Below are 22658 nucleotides of genomic sequence, written 5' to 3'. Positions count from 1 at the left end.
TGGAATGTAACTTTCATACACTGAGTGAAGCTATGAATACAATGCATTTTCAATCATGAATTTGTATCACTTATTAACAGTAAGCATTAACAGTAAGCTGACTTCCCTTGTGTCTCAGATAGTAAAGAATCTGTATTTTGGGAGACCTGGGTTTGCTACCAGGGTGGGGAAGATCCCCTGGAGAAGGGAATGGCAACCCACTCCAGTATTCTTGCCTGAAAATTTTCATGGACAGAGGAGCCTGGTGGGCTATAATCCATGGGGTCATAAAGATTTGGACAAGACTGAGTGACTAACACTTTCACTTTCATTCACAGTAAAAAATATCTTTCGTTGATGAAATTCCAATACTTTGGCCACCTCGTGTGAAGAATTGACTCATTGGAAAAGACTCTGATGCTGGGAGGGATTGGGGGCAGGAGGAGAAGGGGACGACAGAGGATGAGATGGCTGGATGGCATCACCGACTTGATGGACATGAGTTTGGGTGAACTCCGGGAGTTGGTGATGGACAGGGAGGCCTGGCATGCTGCGATTCATGGGGTCGCAAAGAGTTGGACACGACTGAGCTACTGAACTGAACTGAACTGAAACCATTACAGGAGAGGTAAGTTCCTAAGGTATGCTCTTTTGACACTGGATTCTTTTTCCTAAATCACCAATCCGGCATATATTCTCTCCATTCTCCCCCTACTCAGGTTTACTCTCTGTTTTCAAAATATCCCCTGGCATTGTTTACTTCCCCACCCCAACATTCTTAAAGTGAGAGCACTTTAAATTCTATCAACTGCTGCTGCTGCTACTAAGTCGCTTCAGTCGTGTCCGACTTTGTGCAACCCCATAGACGGCAACCCACCAGGCCCCTCTGTCCCTGGGATTCTCCAGGCAAGAATACTGGAGTGGGTTGCCATTTCCTTCTCCATTATTGACTGCTATGAATCATCTAATACAAGGTTGGAATCCAGCTAAATATAGGAAACACGTAACATAGATGATAGCAGCTGGGTGAGCATAAGAGAACAGAGGAGGTGACTGAAGAGAACTGAGGAGCTCTTACAGAACCTAAGAATCTAAAAGCAAGCAGATCCAACACTCCTCACAGGGAATGCATCTCAAAAACTTGCCATATGCTCTACTTGGCTCTCTCTATTCAAAATGTATTCTGCCAAAACTTGGAGAAGCTCTAAGGACTCAATAAATCTTTGCTCTTCATTTCATCTGAAAGATAGCTTAAATAATTTTTAAAACTACCATAAAATACAATGTCAAAATATATTTTATACTAAGTTAGACTGAGGGCAACCATTAATTCACTGTAAATTAATTCCAAGTAAATTGACTTTTGTGCTGGCCTCAAAAAAGAATAAAGCTGCTTCAACCATTCCCATTTAAATGAAAAGAATCCTGAGTTTGCTAAGTATGATCTTAAAACATTGATGACAGGTTTGGTAATTACAATTAGCCATGTTTGGTAATCACAATTTTCTCAGTTTTGCAAAAATAGAATAAAGCAAAGTAAAAGGATACTTTGGAGCCTGAAGTTAATATAAGATAAACATTTTTGTTCATAAACTCTAGTTTTTAACTTTCTTATCAATCAAGAGTTTCATTTTTCTAATTGAATGACTATATAGGTAATAAAACTGACTCTCAAGTACAATTTCATCGCTTTCATTTATTTTCTATACAATGAATCTACAAAAGACTTGGTATAGCATAAGGTTTGCCTTTGCTACCAAAATGAAAATAAGTAATTCAATTTCAAAATTTTATTTCTTTTCTTAATACGTTTGTTTGTGTGTTTTTCTTCTGGGGAAGAGATGTCTAGGGATTTCAAATTTTCATGGCTAGGTGCTGGGAGCCGGCATATTGCATATTGAGTGAGGATCTGGAATAGCTCAACTGGAATTCTATCACTGCCGGGAGCCAGCGTGAGGCACTCCGCCCATGACAAAGGTCATGAGGAAGGAGGCTCGGCATACGCAAAGGCGGGATCGAGCCTCAGGAGTCCCCCTGGAAATTCTCGAGCATCTACCCCCAAAACCAGAGTCTGCCTACTTTCTGCTTTGTGCTTTCACCTACACCTCTGACTTTACGGGGGGCTGTCCCCCACTACCTCTCTCTGAAAAGAGAGTTAGCTTACAGCTCCAGTTAATAATTCTTGGATGTGACAGTGTTTCAACCTACAAACTCCTTTGGAAATCCTCTAGCCTGCCTGAATGGGTTTTTCCAGCCACATGTGATTGTTCAGAGCCTCCCAACTGTGAGAGGCAGGAGATGTTCTAAACTGCCTAAACACAGATTCCTTTGAGTAGTTAAAAGATTAATTAGAAATTGTATTGGTGAAGGGTTTTTTTCACTTGTTGAGCCAGTTTGCTGCTAAGTCTCCATACTCCTTACCTACTGTGTCCTTGGCAGTGTATTGATTGATATAATGGGTGTATAGAAATGTAAAATGCAGCTTTGTCTAATGCTTTTTGGAAGGCTGGTGCCTGACTTTGGAATAATCACCTTTAGAGAAAAATAAGTTTCTTAAAATGTTAACAGGCCTCCGGGCCAGAAGATGATGTCAATCACCTGAACTTTTGCATATGATAAGTTTGCAGGAAGAAAGCCTGGCTTGCTGCATGACTCTACCCCTTCCCCCATTATCCTCTATGCATAACTTAAGGTATAAAAACTACTTTGGAAAATAAAGTGCGGGCCTTGCTCACCAACGCTTGGTCTCCCCATGTCATTCTTCCCTTTAACTTCCAGCTGAGCGTCTATCTGGAGCGCGGATGTCCTCTGCGACCATTTATTTGCCTGGGCTTCTAAGACCCACTCGAGAAGGTGTCTAAGGTGGGGCACCTTCCGCTATTCGAGAGGGCGCCTGCGGCCTCCGTGGTCAGAGCTAACCTGGTGTCACGGGTTATATTGATTTTCTGCGTAAACCAAGCCACTCAGCTTCTTTTCTCCACTGAATTTTCCTACTGAGCTATCCTTATTTCAGCCGCTTTTCTCCACTGAATTTCCTCACTGAGCTATCCTTATTCTATTACTCTTTATATCTTTGATGAATAAATAATTAAATAGGTCGCCGACGCCGTCCCCGCTTCGAATACCCTGGATCAGCCGGGGCTGGACCCCGGCAGCTAGGAATAAAATTAATTCTTTTAAAACAATATAAAAGTAAATTTTATTTTCAAAATAGAAAACATATGCATAAGTAAGGCCATATTTAAATAAAGGAAGCCAATGGCTAAACCATAATCTGATTAACCTAACAATTGTTTCATTCATTAAACAAAAACAAATATTAAATAGATTGCTACAGGATTATTTTAGTCAATTGGCATATTATTGGTCTTTATAGTGCTCAGAATTTTAGCTTGGCATTTTATATTGAGTGCTTATTGTGTAATGACTTCTTTAGAGTATATAATAATAGCAATGACTACTAGTGATTATTGAGTGCTAACCGTGTAATCAATAACTGAAAAGCTTAAGATTTCACACTGCTTGTAAGCTAAATCAGGGACTTCCCAGGTGACTCAGTGGTAAAGAATCCACCTGCCAATGCAGGAGACACAGGAGATTCGGGTTTCATCCCTGGGGATGGAAAATCCCCTGGAGAAGGAAATGGCAACCCACTCCAGTATTCTTGCCTGAGAAATCCCAGGGACAGAAGAGTCTGGAAAGCTACAGTTCATGGGGTAACAAAAGAGTCAGATAAGACTTTGCCACTAAATAAAAACAAAGCTAAATTAACCTACTTAAGAGTTTTTATAAATGGTGGCATATGACATGGAATTCCCAACTCAGATGCAAGGCATCATTACTCAGCAGATGGCATCAGCTTTATGTTCACATTAGTTCTTACCCCACAGATGCCATGGGACCATGTATTTGCTGCACATACATACATATACTAAGGGACCTCAAGTTTAGAAAACCCCAGTCTTTTAAAGATTCTAGTTCCTAGGAGCAGAGAAGGCAATGGCACCCCACTCCAGTACTTTTGCCTGGAGAATCCCATGGACGGAGGAGCCTGGTGGGCTGCAGTCCATGGGGTCGCTAGAGTTGGACATGACTGAGAGACTTCACTTTCACTTTTCATTTTCATGCATTGGAGAAGGAAATGGCAACCCACTCCAGTGTTCTTGCCTGGAGAATGCCAGGGACTGGGAAGCCTGGTGGGCTGCCATCTATGGGGTCGCACAGAGTTGGACAGGACTGAAGCGACTTAGCAGCAGCAGCAGCAGTTCCTAGGAGACACTGTCAGTCTTTCCCCAGGATGGAGACATCATCTTTATTATACTTCTCAGGAAATAAATCTCTTATTTGAAGAGAGATTCGGTTCTCTCTATTTTATCTCTGGTCTGTGGTTTTTAGGTGGATGTCAAAGCTTTCTTGCTCAGAAGATCAAACCCAGGAGACTCAAAGAGAATTCTTTCCCCAAGTATGTTCCAGGTTGCATGTTAAACAGTTGACATGTGATAACTCAGTTCATCCCCACAAAACTGTATAACAGTTTTGACTCTTATCCTCACTTTACAGAAAAGATTAAGTAACTTGCCCAAATCAAAAGGCTTGGTAGAGTTCAAGTTCAAGATGGGAAGTCTCTCCAGATATTAAACTCTTAACTTATATTGACTCTTTAAATACATAAATGCAGCCAATACCTTAGCAATAAAGTATTGCCTTTAACATTAAAGATACATGATTCTGAAACACAATATGAAAACGGATATAAGAAAAACTACTGACACATATTATTTTAGTAAAATCATATGTTGATGAATACCACAGCAGGATAGCTGTTTTCTAACAAAGGACAGCAATTTTGTCAAGACTGTGTGTAGAAAAAGTTTTTTCAAGGGAAAAACTACAAGTCTGATATGGGTGAAGAAATGCTTAAGACATTTATCCCTAGAATACTGAATAATTTATATGATATACACATTTTTCTATTGAGCATGTAAATACATTGTAAGCCTCTGCCCTGTCTCTGACACAGGAAACATCATGCCTTTTCTAAATTCTGCTTTATTGTAAATCTGAGCCTTTGAATAGAGAATTTGGCCACTAAGCCTATAAGAGATTTCATGTCTATTAAATCGATTCTATTTTATTGTGTTTGTTTTGAGATGAAACTATTTATTTACACAACTTTCTTTTTGCTCATGCAGAGCTCCTAAGGACACAGCACAACAGGCTCTATGTTGCATGATTTATTTCCATGGAGAAGCTCAAGCAGTACTCAAACACTGCGAGGAGGACAAAAGCTTGTCCAGATTACTTGTAAAGAACCCCTGTGGCTTTCAGTGGCTGCAGTCCAAGACACTTAGACTGAATTAAATTGTGCCCAAACATTTACAACATATATTACTGAAACCGGATTTTACTAAATATGCTGTACAGTAAGAGTTTTTCATTTGAGTTTTTTTATTTGTTTTGCTTTTTTTTTTCAGCACTAGAAATTATTGATATAAATGAATTAATGTTGGTAAATACTTACAGCCTGGCCTGCTGCAGTCCGTGGGGTCGCAAAGAGTTGGACACAACTGAGTGACTGAACAACAACAAATACTTAGAGCCCGGCACAGAAAGCTTTATGTAAAAATGATATGAGTTTGTCAAACAAAATGAAAGACAGGCATCCTAGACATGGTCAAGGCTATTTACTTTTGCATTTGGTTTAGAAATTGCCAAACACTGTATAAATTTCATATGGAAAAAATGAACTGTTTTTCCTAAATGTTCTGTAGAACATGGAATGGAGTGTGCCCAGATACACATTACTTGCATGCAAGTGATAGAATATTTTTTAAGGAAGAAGTGAATAATGGCTAAGCATAGCAAAAGAGCAAAACACTGGGAAGAGATGCAGCACTGGGCCTGGGAAGATAAGAGCCTGAAGCCGGTGTTGTAATGAATCATCTATCAGCTGAACAGAAACCTTCCACTCAGGATCTGTTAATAAACTTATTGACTATTCACTGAGCTGCCAGGCTCTGCAGAGCTCTTCCATGAATTCCCTTGTTTAATCCTCACCACTGCCTTGTGGGTGGCACTAATGATTAAAAAAAAAACCTGCCTGCCAATGCAGGGGACGTAAGAGATGTAGGTTTGATCCCTGGGTAGGGAAAATCCCCTGGAGAATGGCATTGCAACTCATTCCAGTATTTTTGCCTGGAGAATCCCATAGACAGAGGAGCCTGGCAGGCTACAGTCCATAAAGTTACACAAAGTCAGACATGACTGAAGCAACTTAGCATGCATGCACTGCCTTGTGGATGGGAATGGCTTTCCCAACTGTTTAGCAGAAGATATGTAGTCACTGGCGATTTCAGAAACTGTGTCGAAAGAGAGCCCAGCACTTTTCTTCTATTGCTTTTCAGATTTCAGTCTCACATACACCCAGAGTCCATCCTTAATGATATAGTAGAAGTGAGTATCCATAACATTCCTTGGAATGTCGTTCAGCATTCTAAAGATGTTTTCTAACTCTTTATAATCAGTGGGAGTGCCTAGGCTGGCTAAGGTCACACACATTCATATGTTCTATGATCCATGGAAAAGAAAAGAAAAGAAAAAAAAAACCTTTTCTGTCTTGTGACAAACACTCTCATAAGTTACCAATTTGTCTTATCAGTACTTGACAACTCAAAATACAGGTTTATGAATCAAGTTATTTACACATTTAGCTTAGTTTGGCATCAGACATAGCTCTCAATAGCACCTAAATGCTCCACGCTACATATGATCAGAGGAAGCTCCAGTATACATAGACACAATAGGTGTCAAAAAGATGATGCACACAACTGGCTCATATATTTTCTGTGGAAATGGGAACAAATGATATGAAAGGAGATAAAGTGTTAATTGTTCAGTTGTATCCAACTCTTTGCAAACCCCATGGACTGTAGCCTTCTCCAGGCAAGAATACTGGAGTAGGTTGCTATTTCCTTTTCCACAGAAAGGAAACATATTTGTATAAAAGGGATCCTTGAGCATCTATAACAAGATGTACTGAGAGTGGACATGAATATTTAGTTGACACCAGCCTAAAGTAGAAAGGAAGCATTACGAATGCCATTTGGCATTTTGGGGCATTCACAATTTGCTTCCCTGAATATTTTTTTTTTTAATTTTGGCACATATATGTTAGCTCTCCACAAGTACACATAAGTTACTCTGTTGCAGGGAATCTATTTTTCTATCATAACTCCACTAGAGTAGGTATGTATGAGTTGCTTGCCCTTGTGTATGTGCTCAGTTGCTCAGTCATGTCCCGCTTTTTGTGACTGTAGCCCAACAGGCTCCTCTGTCCATGGGATTCTCCAGGCAAGAATCCTGGGGTGGATTGCCATTTCCTCCTGCAGGGGATCTTCCTGACCCAGGGATTGAGCCTGCATCTCTGGTGTTTCCTGCATTGGCAGGTGAACTCTTTACCACTGAGCCACCTGGGAATCCCTACAAGTTGCTTACAAAATGAATGAATGGATGAATCCATTAATTAACAAATGACAAATAACAAAGTCTTGCCTAGTACTCAGCACTGTTCTCTTCAGATTCTCAAACTCGGAAATTGGGAATCATTTGTATGGTATATAAATGTATGATTTGCAAAGACCTTTAAATAAAGAAAGGTCCTGATATACCTGAGCTTTACATGCTGATGTGTTAATGTGACAACCTTGCAGCTGAGTTTTGTAGCCTAAGCTCTACCTTTTATTTTCATTCTTCCTATAAATCTGGCATCAGCCAAACTTATTTGTATAGGTTGAATTTTCATATTACCTCCATACATGAATGCACACTGTAGAACCAAAGTGACAACACAGGAGTAAAAGAAAAGGCAAAAAGAACAGAGAGTAGGGGATACTCAAGAGTAAAAACAACAATTGCCACGCCCGCCCCCCCGCCATCTGTGGAAATGTGAAAACGATAGAGAAGACCTCCCTACATTTTCTGCAGTAATATTTCCAGTACTATCAGTCAGTTCAGTTCAATTCAGTTGCTCAGTCGTGTCCAACCCTTTGCGACCCCATGAATCGCAGCACGCCAGGCCTCCCTGTCCATCACCAACTCCTGGAGTTCACTCAGACTCACGTCCATCAAGTCGGTGATGCCATCCAGCCATCTCATCTTCTGTCATCCCCTTCTTCTCCTGCCCCCAATCCCTCCCAGCATCAGAGTCTTTTCCAATGAGTCAACTCTTCGCATGAGGTGGCCAAAGTATTGGAGTTTCAGCTTTAGCATCAGTCCTTCCAAATAACACCCGGGTCTATAGTAGTAATCAATTAAGGAAGAACTATGACCATTTGAGGGACCCCATAAATCTCCTGGGGATGTTTGTGTTTGAGAAGAGAAATAAAAGGGTAAGGTAGTAAGTACAAATAGTTTGGAGCAGCTTGCTATCAAGAGGTTTAGAGGATTGGCCATGGGAAGAAACCTTGTGGAAACCAATCACGAGTCTACCACAAAACTCCTAAAACAGGCATCGCTTCTATCATGTCAAGATCCATCATATAGTTAAAGCCCCAGCCATCATTTTTTTTGTTTTTCAAAGTTAAACAACTCAAAAACAAAAACCAACAAAAAATCCAGACCTAAGGGGTTTCTCTCGGAGAAGGCAATGGCAACCCACTTCAGTACTCTTGCCTGGCAAATCCCATGGACAGAGGAGCCTTTAGGCTGCAGTCCATGAGGTCCCGAAGAGTCGGACACGACTGAGTGACTTCACTTTCACTTTTCACTTTCATGCATTGGAGAAGGAAATGGCAACCCACTCCAGTGTTCTTGCCTGGAGAATCCCAGGGATGGGGGAGCCTGGTGGGCTTCCATCTCTGGGGTCACACAGAGTCAGACACGACTGAAGTGACTTAGCAGCAGCAGCAAGAGGTTTCTCTAGTTTAATAACAGAAACAATTCAAAACACATAAAATAGAAAAATATATCTGCAAAAAAAAAAAAAAGCTAAGAATGAAAACCATATCTGAGGAGGAAAAACATATGATTAAGGCTGTTCATGTACTACATCTCAACAGATTCTGCATGCGCAAAAACTGAAATGTTAAGTAGACAAATATTATTAGACTTAGCACGGCAACAAACTCAGTTGGGGTATGGCATTTAGATAAATTACATTGCTAACGTTGTTACATTAAAGAATGATTTTACAATATAATTCTTCACATAATGATTCCTGTTAGTTCAAATATAAGATTCTTCAATGATAATTTTATGTCTTCTCAAACTAATCTCAGTTGTGATTTCAGCTGTCAAAATAACGTCAACTTTAGTTAAAATGCTAACACACATCTACAGTCAAGTTTTATTCTCTCAGTTTTACAGGTCTGGAATGGAAGAGGAAGAAAAAACACTCCTTTCTGATGCCTCTCTTGATTCTTAACATTTTGAGGAAGACTGGTTTTTAAACCTCTTTAATTTTTATCATCTGGGAAAAAGACCTTATGTATTCTCTTGACTTTAAGGAACAAACATATACTATTACTTCACAATTTTTTTTTTAATCTCAAGTGTAGATCTATCCTTAAGTGTTCAATTTCCAACATGCTATTTCTATAGATATATAAAGTAATATCTTTGACTTTGATCTTCCTCACCTCACTTCCCAAGCCTGCTAATCTTACTTTCTTCTCTAAGTAGTGTATTTTAAACATGTAATTCCAATTATTTCCATGAGAGCAGGGACTATTTCCCTTACTGTTAAACTCTAATCTATAGGGTGTGTGTGTGTGTGTGTGTGTGTGTGTGTGTGCACACGCGCACTTAGTCACTCAGTGGTTTCTGACTCTTTGCAACCCCATGGACAATAGCCTGTCAGGAAAGTAGCCCATCCTATCCATTCCTGTCCATGAAAATTTTCAGGCAAGAATACTGGAGCAGTTTGCCATTTCCTACTCCAGTGGATCTCCCTACCCAGGGATCAAATCAGTGTCTTTTGCATCTCCTGCATTGGCAGGAGGATTCTTTACCAGTGCACCACCTGAGAAGCATTGATTTTAAAAGAATGTGCTAAAAGGATGAACAAATAAAAGAATGAATTTAAAAAAGAATGAATGAGTGATTTTAGGGATATCATTTAGATTATAAAGAGTTCAATGTGTTGGACTATTTTTCCATCCTTTGTGGTGGTGCAATAAATCTGAGTTTATGTACAAACTTTAGAATGCACTTCAGATTTCTAGACTTAAACATCCCTCTTCCAAGGATGAGTTTTAACCCAGTGAGTGCCTCTTCCACTTTTCCTAAATGTTTCTATATATTTTTGCACTAGCCTTCACTTTCTAACAGGTATTGGAAAATCATTTGCAAACAGATAGCTCCCTAAAGAATCTTTGCTAACAGTGAAGCTGGAAACATGCCAGAGGAAATGGTTAAGCATTTTTTAACTGCCTGTTTTTACTTCCATTTCATAATAACTGAAAACGGACTTTTGCATGCACTGAGAATACACACTGGAGAGACGCTAATTAGAGAAAATGTGACTGTGGATTTGATGTATGGATACAGAGGAATCATAGGCGCCCCCTCAACAGCATTTGGTAGCCACACACAGGATGCTTTTCTTTACATAGGCATTGATTCTTTTCTCTAAAAAACAAATGCTTAGACCATGGAGATCATAAATTTTATTTTACTTAAGCATTTTTAACTTTGCATAGAATAATGTTAGGATCAAAAAGCTTCAGCCCCTTTAAAGTGGGTAAGTTCAGATCTTTCCTATTATACGTTATCCCAAGACAAAGGTTTTTTTCTTAAAATAATCCCAAATAAGAAGTGGGGAGGGCTTTCCAGGTGGTGTTTGTGATAAAGAACCTGCCTGCTAACACAGGAGATACAAAAGATGCAGATTTTATCCTTGGGACAGGAAGATCCCCTGGCGGAGGGCATGGCAACCCACTCCCGTCTTCTTGCTTGGAGAATTCCATGGACATCTCATGTACAGAGGAGCCTGGCGAGCTACAGTCCATGAGGTTGCAGAGTCAGAGACAACTGAAGGGACTTAGCACAAACACACGCAAGGAGTGGGGAAGAAAACAACAGGATCTATATTTTCATCATGAACTTACAGCATGTTTTCCCATGCATAAAGAACTCTGAAGACACAGCTAATGTGTTTTCTGGGCCTCTGAGTAGGTCTTTATCTGTAAACATCACTTGAAGTGGAGAAGCAGAAAAGACGTTGTTATGCTAGGGAGTGTCGTTTTTCTATTCTTTGCCTCCAGAAGGGAACACCCTTCAGAAAAACTTTAAAAGCTCTCATAGTTCATTGGCAGAGAGGTGTTGCTGTTTAGCTCCTAAGTCATGTCTGACTCTCTTTGTAACCCCATGAACTGTAGCCCACCAGACTTCTCTGTCCATGGGATTTTCCAGGCAAGAATATTGAAGTGGGTTGTCATTTTCTCTTCCAGGGTATCTTCCCGACCCAGGGATTGAACCTGGGTCTCCTGCATTGAAGGTGGATTCTTTCCCACTGAGCCACCTGGGGAGCCCTAAGTTTTCTATGCTGCCAAGTCATTTCAGTCGTGTCCAACTCTGTGCAACCCCATAGACGGCAGCTCACCAGGCTCTCCCGTCCCTGGGATTCTCTAGGCAAGAACACTGGAGTGGGTTCCCATTTCCTTCTCCAATGCATGAAAGTGAAAAGTGAAAGTGAAGTCGCTCAGTCATGTTCGACTCTTATCGACCCCATGGACTGCAGCCTACTAGGCTCCTCTGCCCATGGGATTTTCCAGGCAAGAGTTAGGCTATTTAGACAGTATATTCAACTAAGTAAAGGAAAGCATATTAATCTATCTGCTATTCATAAACACTGAGCTAGATTTTAAGGAAAGTCAAGAACTCTCTTTATGGATGTCTTCTCTGGGCTTGTCTCTATTGATGACTTTTTCCCCTTCTGATTGGTTTCATTTGATTGTTTAATCATGTCTGTTACCATTGCTATTCTAAATGGTATAATTGGGAGGGTTATTATTTTCCAGTTTCTATAGATCACATATATCTTACATAATCACTGTGATGGAAACTCATATTTAGACGATCAATATGTACTTGGTGTGATACTACATAGTATGACAAACCTACGACACTTTCAACTCTAGTTATGTTAAGTAACCCTCCAAATTGCTTTTGTTCTCCATGTCAGGCAGTTCATTCAAGTTTTGCTTTAAATTTGTTTTGAGTCATTTGTTGCCTTGCTAGTTTTAAACATCACCCCTTAGGCATAAAAACAGCAACAGATTCTTTTCCTTTTTTTTTTTTTTTTTTTTTAGCTTTGTTTTTCAACAAGAAATTCCAGCCAAGTGAAAGTTAAAGGGCATTTCTTTTATTTTTTAAAGGAATGAATCATATATTAGGTTTGTTTCTCTGGCTAAAAATTTGTACAAAATGTTAAAGAAAGCAATAGAAACTCTTTTAGCCTAAACTGCTATATGAATTTTGTTTTTTAACACTATATCCCCTTATCTAAAAGTGCGGAAGTAATACAAAAACATGATTAATAAAAACATGCTCTACAATCCTGTTAAAAAATTGTCAAATAGCTACTTTAATCTTTTCAGTATAATGAAGTTAATCAGTACTACACATATGCCACATATTGGATATTGCTCATTGGATATTTTATTAAGAAAAAATAGGGCTCTGGAATAATATAGATGTTTGCATTTTTGGTAAAATTGTGGGATTCTTAATGGAGTCCTTGAAATTATAAATGAAATGGCACTTAAACAACCTTTAATGCACTCCCTATTGAAATCTCCACATATATATGTTGAGTTTACTTAGCATGTAAAAGCAAAATTCCTTTCATGTTAAAAGATTTAAAAATAAAACACAGAAGCTATCAAATATGTCATCTATAACATGTTACCAATGAATACAGACATAATAATAATTGTATACAGAGACTGTGATTATTGTGATTTACCTACAAATATATGTTTCAGAGGATAGTACTCTAGGTATCAATAACACCATGTATGCTATTTTCAAGTAATTAAATAAACTGGAGTGGATAGCCTATCACTTCTCCAGTGGTTCTTCCCGACCCAGGAATTGAACCAGGGTCTCTTGTATTGCAGGCAGATTCTTTAACAGCTGAGCTACCAGGGAAGCCCTAAATATATTGGTATTTTACTATAAAGTGATAATTCTTTGAAAACTAAAATATCAAAATATTGTTTGGATTACTTGGTTAGTTTAAAACATCTTAGAACTTTAGAAGACCAAGGTTCTAAATGTCCACAGTTAGATTGTTGAGGAACAGAAATTTGAAGAATTAAGTATTAGGAAGAGTCTTCTGTAATAATATAATTATAGTTACAGAAAAAGGTTAGTTCTGGACACTTACTGCTCATTTACTTGGTTACACAGTAGTTTTCACTCTGTTTTATAATTTCCCTTGAGCACTTCCATAGTACTAAGAACTGGCATTCTTAAAAAGAAATTAGCATAGAAGCGTGAAGGGGGCAGTGAAGTTATGATTTATCTACAAGTTTGATGTGCATGAGGAACGATGGCTAAACGGAGTTAAACTGAATGCTAATAACAGAAAAGGAGAGTCTGAATAATGTAAGGGGCTTCCCAGGTTGGGAAGAATTTGCCTACCAATTCAGGAGACACAACAGATGTGGGTTCTATCCCTGGGTCAGGAAGATGGCAACCCACTGCAGTAGGAAATGGCAACCCACGCCACTGTTCTTGCCTGGAAAATTTCATGGACAGAGGGCCCTGGAGTCCAATACAGGCAATATATAAATGCATATTAGAATACTGCTTTTTAATTATTTTGGTTGCAAATATGATTCTATATAGCAAGATAGTACACATAAACATAAAATCATACGTGCATGCACACTGACTGACACACACACACTCCAGAACACACGCCCATCAAACTTCAAGAAAAATATAACCAAATGATGCTGATCTTCACTATGGATAGGTCACACTGCTTATTCTATTTTATTATTTTTTAAAGAGGAGTTAGAGAAATAAGACTATTTGAGATGTTATGGTTCTGAAGAACAAGAAAGTTCCAGCAGCTTTCTACATTTAAACACTGGATACTAGACCCTAACTTGGTTAATCACTGTTTAAAAATAACTCAATTTATAGGGCACATACCATGCAGCACTGAAACACAGGTAATGTGGAACACCATGGACCACTATGACAAAAGGAAGAAAGAAGTCTGAGGGATTGGGGACCAAGTGATGCTCAGTTACAGAGAACTTACTCTTTTGCCATGGCTTACTTTTATTTAGGTCATTTGGACTGTATCCTTTCTGACTGAGAAATCAAATCTAGCTTTATAATTATTAGTAACATTATTACATCCACTATCTTAGATTAAACATTTAATAAAAATGCCAAATTTCACTAGCTATCTGCATTATCACCAATGTACTCTATGTCCTAAAGTATACATAATTTTATAATTCCATTTTAAGATTTAAAAAATTAAATAAAAATTAGTGAAATAAACTGCAAAAATCACTTAAAATTATGAATATTCCCTTCTATTATTCTTGTAGAATATATTTTTAAGATACCATTTTCAATACTTTAGAAAACTGAATTTTCATATAATACTTTGTTTCTGAAATCATTCTCAGGGCATAGAGTGTATATCTAGGTGTTCTTAGATGGTATTGATCAAAATTTTCAGGAAAAAATAAACAATCTTGTCTATTATATGCCTTTTAAATTTATAAAGATACTCTATATAATAACATGTTCTCATACAAAATTCACCAGTACATAAAAAAGATAAATTTGATTTTTAATGTATTTAAACGCATTTTGAGCATGCCTTCTTTATACATTTTTAAAAAGTCAGAATTATAATTAAAATGGATCAGCTTCTTGCTGTACATCAAGAAAGTAAATTTGTAAAGATATTAATATTATTTTCAGGTAAAAACAAGTTCACTTGATAACTCATAATTGAAAATCATATTTTTTGCAATGAAAATCAAAATATTTGCTAGTAAAATTTATTTGAAAAAAGTTTTTGAACAAGAATCCAAAAGTTAATTTTTCCTTTTCCCTGCTTTAGATCTACTAGCAGTAGATATCATAGCTTTAAGTATGATCCATGAAATAAAAATCACTCATGAAATTTAATAAAAATGTTAACTTTCTTAAAATTATAAGTAACCAATAAAGCCTCTCTGTTTATTAATTTTTTTGTATTTAATTTGGATAGATACATCTATTTACTTAGTTTATAACCCAGAATAACTTAGCTTCAAATTTGCCTTTACCACCGCATCAGTGATGAAAAAGTGTCTAATTTTTTAAAAATTATTACTAAGCATACTGAAGTGGAGGCTTAATTTTTCATAGAACCCCCCTCAATTATATTTGTAACTGTATATGCACTAATTATAAAATAAAGTAATGAGGCTAGAAAAGCACTTTGTCTTTTAAAAAGAGACTGGAACTAACATACTTTCTTTCTATCCCTGGGAGAGAATACTAATTTATATACTGAAAAGCAATGTTGCCTGGAGAATCCCAGGGACGGGGGAGCCTGGTGGGCTGCCGTCTATGGGGTCACACAGAGTTGGGCAAAACTGAAGTGACTTAGCAGCAGCAGCAAAGCTGTAAAATTCAAATTATGGAATGGCATACTATTAATGATCACTTTGGTTAAATTTAGGACTATGGAAAAAAAACTCACAATCTCAAATTGTCCATTAATTTGTGAACCAGAAATAGTCCTATCCAGATAAAGAGGACTTTTAATAACATAAACTACTTATATTGCATTTTTCTGTGATATAAAAATGTATTGATTTACATCTACTAATTTCTTCTTCTATTTATATTATATACTCCTGTTGTACTGGCAAAAAGAATAGCTCCCAGATTTTTTACAAGTTTCGAGTGACTATGCAACAAATGCCAAAAAGTTTTTGACAGTTCCATTGTCATTTATTAAGCTGGCAATTTTCAAAATTTATTAATAGGGAGGCTAGTAATCTTTGCTCTAACTTTATATAAAATAATTTTTAAAAAGGATATTATTGTAAATAGCTCTTGAGGATGAAAGCTCTCATTCATATGATACCCAATCAAATTAAACATGAAGCAAATATAGTAAACGATAGTAATATGTGGTGGTGGTGGTTGTTTACTAGCTAAGTTATGTTCGACTCTTGCGACCCCAAGGACCATAGCTGGACAGGCTCCTCTGTCCATTGAATTCTCAAGGCAAGAATACTGGAGTGGATTGCCATTTCCTTCTCCAGATATATATATATAGTAAGTAGTATAAATATAGTAGCTAGTAGTGAAGACCTACAAAATCTTCTAACACCAAAAAAAAAAAAAAAAGTTGTCATTTTCTTCATAGGGGACTGGAATGCAAAAATAGGAAGTCAAGAGACATCTGGAGAAACAGGCAAGCATGACTTTGGAGTACAAAGTGAAGCAGGGCAAAGGCTAGCAGAGTTTTGCAAGAGAACACACTGGTCATAGCAAACACCCTCTTCCAGCAACACAAGAGGAGACTTTACACATGGACATCACCAAATGATCAATACCAAAATCAGATTGATTATATTCTTTCCAGCCAAAGATGGAGAAGCTCTATAGAGTCAGCAAAAACAAGACCAGGAGTTTACTGTGGCTCAGATGATGAACTCCTTATTGAAAAATTCAGACTTAAATAATGTAGGAAAAACAACTAGGCCATTCAAGTATGACCTAAATAAAATTCCTTATGATTATACAGTGGTGGAAGTGACAAATATATTCAAGGAATCAGATCTGATAGACACAGTGCTTGAACAACTATGGACACAGGTTCATAACATTGTATAGAAGGCAGTGATCAGAACCATCCCCAAGAAAAAGGAATGCAAAAAGGCAAAATAGTTGTCTGAGTTGTCTCTTTACAAATAGCAGAGAAAAGAAGGGAAAGGCAAAGAGAAAAGGAAAAGGAAAAGTGAAGTCGCTCAGTCGTGTCTGACTCTTTGCGACCCCATGTACTGTAGCCCACCAGGCTCCTCCATCCATGGGATTTTCCAGGCAACAGTACTGGAGTGGCCTGCCATTTCCCTCTCCAGGGATCTTCCTGACCCAGGGATCAAACCCAGGTCCCCCTCATTGCAGGCAGATGCCTTACCATCTGAGCCACCAGGGAAGCCCCAGAAAAGGAAAGATATACCTATCTGAATGCAGAGTTCCAGAGAATAGCAAGATGAGATAAGAAAGGCTTTTTAAGTGAACATTGCAAAGAAACAGAAAGGAAAAAATAGAATGGGAAAAACTAGAGATCTCTTAAAGAAAATTAAAGATACTAAGAGAACATTTCATGGAAAGATGGGCTCAATAAAGGACTGAAACTGTATGGTCATAACAGAAGCAGAAGATACTAAGAAGACGTGGCAAGAATACAAGTAAAAATATTTTAATGACCCAGGAAACCACAATGATCAACCTAGGCATCATATTAAATATGCTACATATGACCAAGCAAGACAACATATTAAAAATCAGAGATATTACTTTGCCAACAAACATCTGTTTAGCCAAAGCTACGGTTTTTCCAGTAGTCATGTATGGATGTGAGAGTTGGACTATAAAGAAAGCTGAGTGCCAAAAAATTCATGTTTTTGAATTGTAGTGTTGGAGAAGACTCTTGAGAGTTCCTTGGAGAGCAAGGAGATCAAACCAGTCCATCCTAAAGGAAATCAGTCCTGAATATTCATTGAAAGGACTGATGCTGAAGCTGAAACTCCAATACTTTGGCCATCTGATGTGATGAATTGACTCACTGGAAAAGATTCTGATGCTGGGAAAGGTTGAAGGCAGGAGGAGAAGGGGACGATGGAGGATGAGATGGTTGGATGGTATCACTGAGTCAACAGACGTGAGTTTGAGTGAGCTCCGGGAGTTCGTGATGGACAGGGAAGCCTGACGTGCTGTAGTTCATGGGGTTGCAAAGAGCTGGACATGACTGAGGGACTGAACTGAACAGAAACACGATGGTGTTATCACTTATCTAGAGCCAGACATCCTGGAGTGAGAAGTCAAGTGGGCCTTAGGAATCATTACTATGAACAAAGCTAGTGAATTCCAGCTGAGCTAATACAAATCCTAAAAGATGATGCTGTGAAAGTGCTGTACTCAGTATGCCAGCAAAATTGGAAACCTCAGCAGTGGCCACAGGACTGGAAAAGATCAGCTTAATTCCAATACCAAAGAAGGGCAATGCCAAAGAATACTCAAACTACTGCACAATTGCACTCATTTCACACGCTAATAAAGTAATACTCAAAATCCATCAAGGTAGGCTTTAACAGTATGTGAACTGTAAACATCCAGATGTTCAAGCTGGTTTTAGAAAAGGCAGAGGAACCAGAGATTAAACTGCCAACATCTGCTGGATCATAGACAAAGCAAGAGTATTCCAGAAAAAGCATCTATTTCTTCTTTATTGACTATGCTAAAGCCTTTGACTGTGTGGATCACAATAAACTGAAAATTCTTAAAGATATGGGAATGCCAGACCACCTTAATTGCCTCCTGAGAAACTTAAACGCAGGTCAAGAAGCAACACTTAGAATCAGACATGGAACAACAGACTGGTTCCAAATTGGGAAAGGAGTATAGCAAGGCTATATATTGTCACCCTGCTTATTTAACTTATATGCAGAGTACATCATGCAAAATGCCAGGGTTGAGTAAAGCATAAGTTGAAATCAAGACTGCGGAGAGAAGTATAGGAGCTTCAGATATGCAGATGACACTACCCTTATGGAAGAAATTGAAGAGCAACTAAACAGCCTCTTGATGATGGTGAAAGAGGAGACTAAAAAAGCTGGTTTAAAGTTTAGCATCCATAAAATGAATAATATGGTATCTGGTCTGATCACTTCATGGCAAATATATGGGGAAAAATGGAAACAGCAACAGAATTTATTTTCGGGGGTTCCAAAATCACTCCAGAAGTGACGGAAGCCATGAAATTAAAAGACGCTTGCTCCTTAGAAGAAGAGCAATGACAAATCTAGAGACACTACTTTGTCTACAAACGTGTATAGTCAAAGTTATGGTTTTTCCAGTAGTCTTGTATTGATGTGAGATCTGGACAATAAAAACACGGAGTACCAAAGATTTGATGCCTTCAAACTATGGTGCTGTAGAAGACTCTTGACAGTATCTTGGATAGCAAGGAGATCAAACCAGTCAATCCTAAAGGAAATCAACTCTGAATATTCAGTGGAATAACTGATGCTGAAGCTGACGCTCTAATACTTTGGCCACCTTATGTGAAGAGTTGACTTGTTAGAAATGCCCCTGATGCTGGGAAAGATTGAAGGTGGAGGATAAAGGGATGATAGAGGACAAGATGGCTGGATGGCAGCCATGAAATTAAAAGATACTTGCTCCTTGGAAGAAAAGCTATGACCAATCTAGGGAGCGTATTAAAAAGCAGAGACATTACTTTGTCAACAGAGTTCCATCTCATCAAAGCTGTTTTTTCCAGTAGTCATGTATGGATGTGAGAGACTATAAGGAAAACTGAGCACGGAAGAATTGATGCTTTTGAACTGTGGTGTTGGAGAAGACTCTTGAGAGTCCCTTGGAGTACAAGGAAATCCAACCAGTCAATCCTAAAGGAAATCAGTCCTGAATATTTATGGGAAAGACTGATGCTGAAGCAGAAACTCCAATACTTTGGCCACCTGATGCAAAGAACTGACTCATTGGAAAAGACCCTGATGCTGGGAAAGATTGAAAGCAGGAGGAGAAGGGGATGAGAGAGGGTGAGATGGTTGGATGGCATCACCAACTCAATGGACATGAGTTTGGGCAAGCTCTGGGAGTTGGTGATGGATATGGAAGCCTGGCGTGCTGTCCATGGGGTCACAAAGAGTTGGACACAACTGAGTGACTGACCTGAACTGAACCTGACTAAAGATGCTAGGCCACCAGATATTGCCCTCATCCCAATCTCTGCACATCAACAAGACCACTATTTTATAAGTGCCTGTCAGATTGTCTCACAACTCTTTTCATGGGTGGACTTGCAGTTAGAAAAAAAATCAAAATTCACTATTTGGCTTGCATAGCTCTATACAAGTGGCTCAGTGGTAAAGAACCCATCTTCCAATGAAGGAATTACAGGTTTGATCTCTGAGTTCAGAAGATCCCCTGGAGAAGGAAATGGCAACCCACTTCAGTATTCTTGACTGGGAAATCCCATGGACAGAGGAGACTGGTGGGCCAAAGTCCATGGAGTCGCAAAAGAGTCAGACATGACTTAGTGGCTGAACATGAGATCTGTATAAACCAATTTCTATATACAACTCCAAATTGCTTTTATTATTTGTACCACATTCATGAAGTTTTTTTGTTTGTTTTTTAATTTCCTCAAAATGAGCAAGACTCTTATTGAAATGCACACTTACTGGCCTATGACTATAGAGAAGCCTTTCTCTTATTTCTTCCCAGTCTGCCTGGTATCCCAGACTATCTCAGAGAGGTATTCTCCTACTCCAGTGCTTAGACTGAGCCCTCTCCTCCAGCACCTTTTCCTTAAGAATCCGTTTATTTTCATCATAACATTTACCAACAACAAATAATCTAGAACTATTTTCTATTGCTTGCTTATCTTTCTGCAAGTAGAAGTCAAGATCCAGAATGTAGGGGCTATATATATATATTTTTATTATCTGATCACTTTTATATTTATTTTCATATGTCTAATGCTTAGTGTAGGATCATTATATTCATTATATTCTCAGTATATTATTCCCATAATAAAAGGGTATACAAGTGAAATTTAAAGAGAGTAAACAATTTGACTATGGCCATACGATAAGCATTTGGTTGAGACAGGATTAAACACAGATGGTCTCACTTCATGGCTCTTGGTCTGAACATCAACTCTGGACTGTCCCTTAATTATGTTGAAGAACTCCCTCAGCCATCCTGGCTAGCTCCTCTGTCTTTTAAGTGAGGAATGAGGGTGAGTCATTGGTGTACTTGCCTAAGAATGTATATCCAGCTTGGTGGGAAACTGTGAGTGAAATGAATGACATGCCTTCCCAGTCATGCTTATTCATACCTTGTGATGTTTCACTTCAGCCTGAACCCCTGGAGCTCCATGTGGGCCTAGACATGGCAGTTGTGTTTAGGTCCAAGGCATGAGGTCATGACGAGGGAAGTGGATTTCAAATGAGAAGACTTTAAAGTCAGTTAAACAATGGTTCAGCACTAAGAATTAGGGCAGGGATCAAGACTGTAGGACTTCCCTGGTGGCTCAGAGGGTAAAGTGTCTGCCTACAATGCAGGAGACCCAGGTTCAAACCCTGCAGAAGGAAATGGCAACCCACTCCAGTATTCTTGCCTGGAAAATCCCATGGAGGGAGGAGCCTGGTAGACTATACAGTCCATGAGGTCACAAAGAGTTGGACACGACTGAGCAACTTCACTTTCACTTTTCAAGACTGTTAATATTCGTTCAATGGTCAGAGCTCCCACGCGCCTACAGTAGTGAAATATCAGAGGGAAACAGAGTTTTTTTTGGAAGAAGAATTTGCAGAATTCAGTGAGGGCCTTTCCTCTGAATTGAGTCAAACATGATTCTCCTTCAAGGGATTCTCATCCTTACCTGAAGTAAACTAAATCAGCCTCAAACTGCTTAAAACCTTGGCCCTTGAAAATAAGTACAATCTACTTCAGCCACTGAATCACTGACAGCCAAGAAAAACAATGCTGCCATTGAGAAGTGACCCTTGGGTCCTGGATTTATAAAGTATCTTTCTTTGTTTTATGGGCTACTTTTCCATAAAGTACTCAAATTTACTACAGAAGACACATCCATTTTAAAGCTCTCTAGAGGGTGACTTTGATCCTTGACTTCTGGCTTTCAATCTACCATTTTACTAATATTTTCCTGAAGCAAGTCAAATCATAAGTTGAAACCTTCCAAATGGATTCCACAAGGCTGAGAGTTATCTGCCTCTTTTTGACCTGCTTTTTGCCTCCTTTGACCTGCCCTCCTTGAAGCCTGCTGGACACAGATTTAGGAATACCACTTTGGTTTGATATTAGGTCAAAAGCCAGGGCAAACTTTGAGCAGAAAATAGATGTCAAGGCAGAAGGATGGGGCAAAGCACAGCTGCACAGACAGTATCAAAGGAAAGCCTTGACCCTTGGGCAGCAGTAAAGGCAGAAGTTGGACCAGAAATTCTTGCTACTGATGGGGATTAATTACTAGCTCCCACCAAATTCAGGATTTGAAGATGGGACAGTGAGATCCTATCACTGATGGTAACAGTGGCTTCTGACACAATCTCTGCCAGGCGACACTAGTACCTCGAGACACACTATGCCTCTACAGGCTTATTTTTAGATAACTACAAGCTTACGGTAAGGAGCACCAGACAACTGATGTTTCGAATTACAGAGTTAGAGAAACTCTTGAGAGTCCTTTGGACTGCAAGAAGATCAGATCTTTAATCCTAAAGGAAATAAATCCTGAATATTCATTGGAAGGACTGATGTTAAAGCTGAAGCTCCAATACTTTGACCACCTGATAAAAAGAGCAGACTTACTGGTAAAGACGGTAAGGATGGGAAAGATTGAGGGCAGGAGGAGAAGGGGGTGACAGAGGATG

The 22658-nt window shown here is 38.8% G+C and overlaps 1 protein-coding gene across 6 annotated transcripts in view; it reads right to left on the bottom strand.

Annotated features, from left to right (window-relative positions):
- CDH18 (cadherin 18) overlaps positions 1 to 22658 on the bottom strand; it is a 1275757-nt gene that overhangs the window by 532793 nt on the left and 720306 nt on the right. The window lies entirely within an intron of this gene.

The sequence above is a fragment of the Bubalus bubalis genome, chromosome 19, assembly GCF_019923935.1.
Source record: "Bubalus bubalis isolate 160015118507 breed Murrah chromosome 19, NDDB_SH_1, whole genome shotgun sequence".
In the NCBI taxonomy this organism is placed as follows: Eukaryota; Metazoa; Chordata; class Mammalia; order Artiodactyla; family Bovidae; genus Bubalus; species Bubalus bubalis.
The sequence above is the reverse complement of the archived record's forward strand: the minus strand, read 5'-3'. Positions and strand labels throughout refer to the sequence as shown.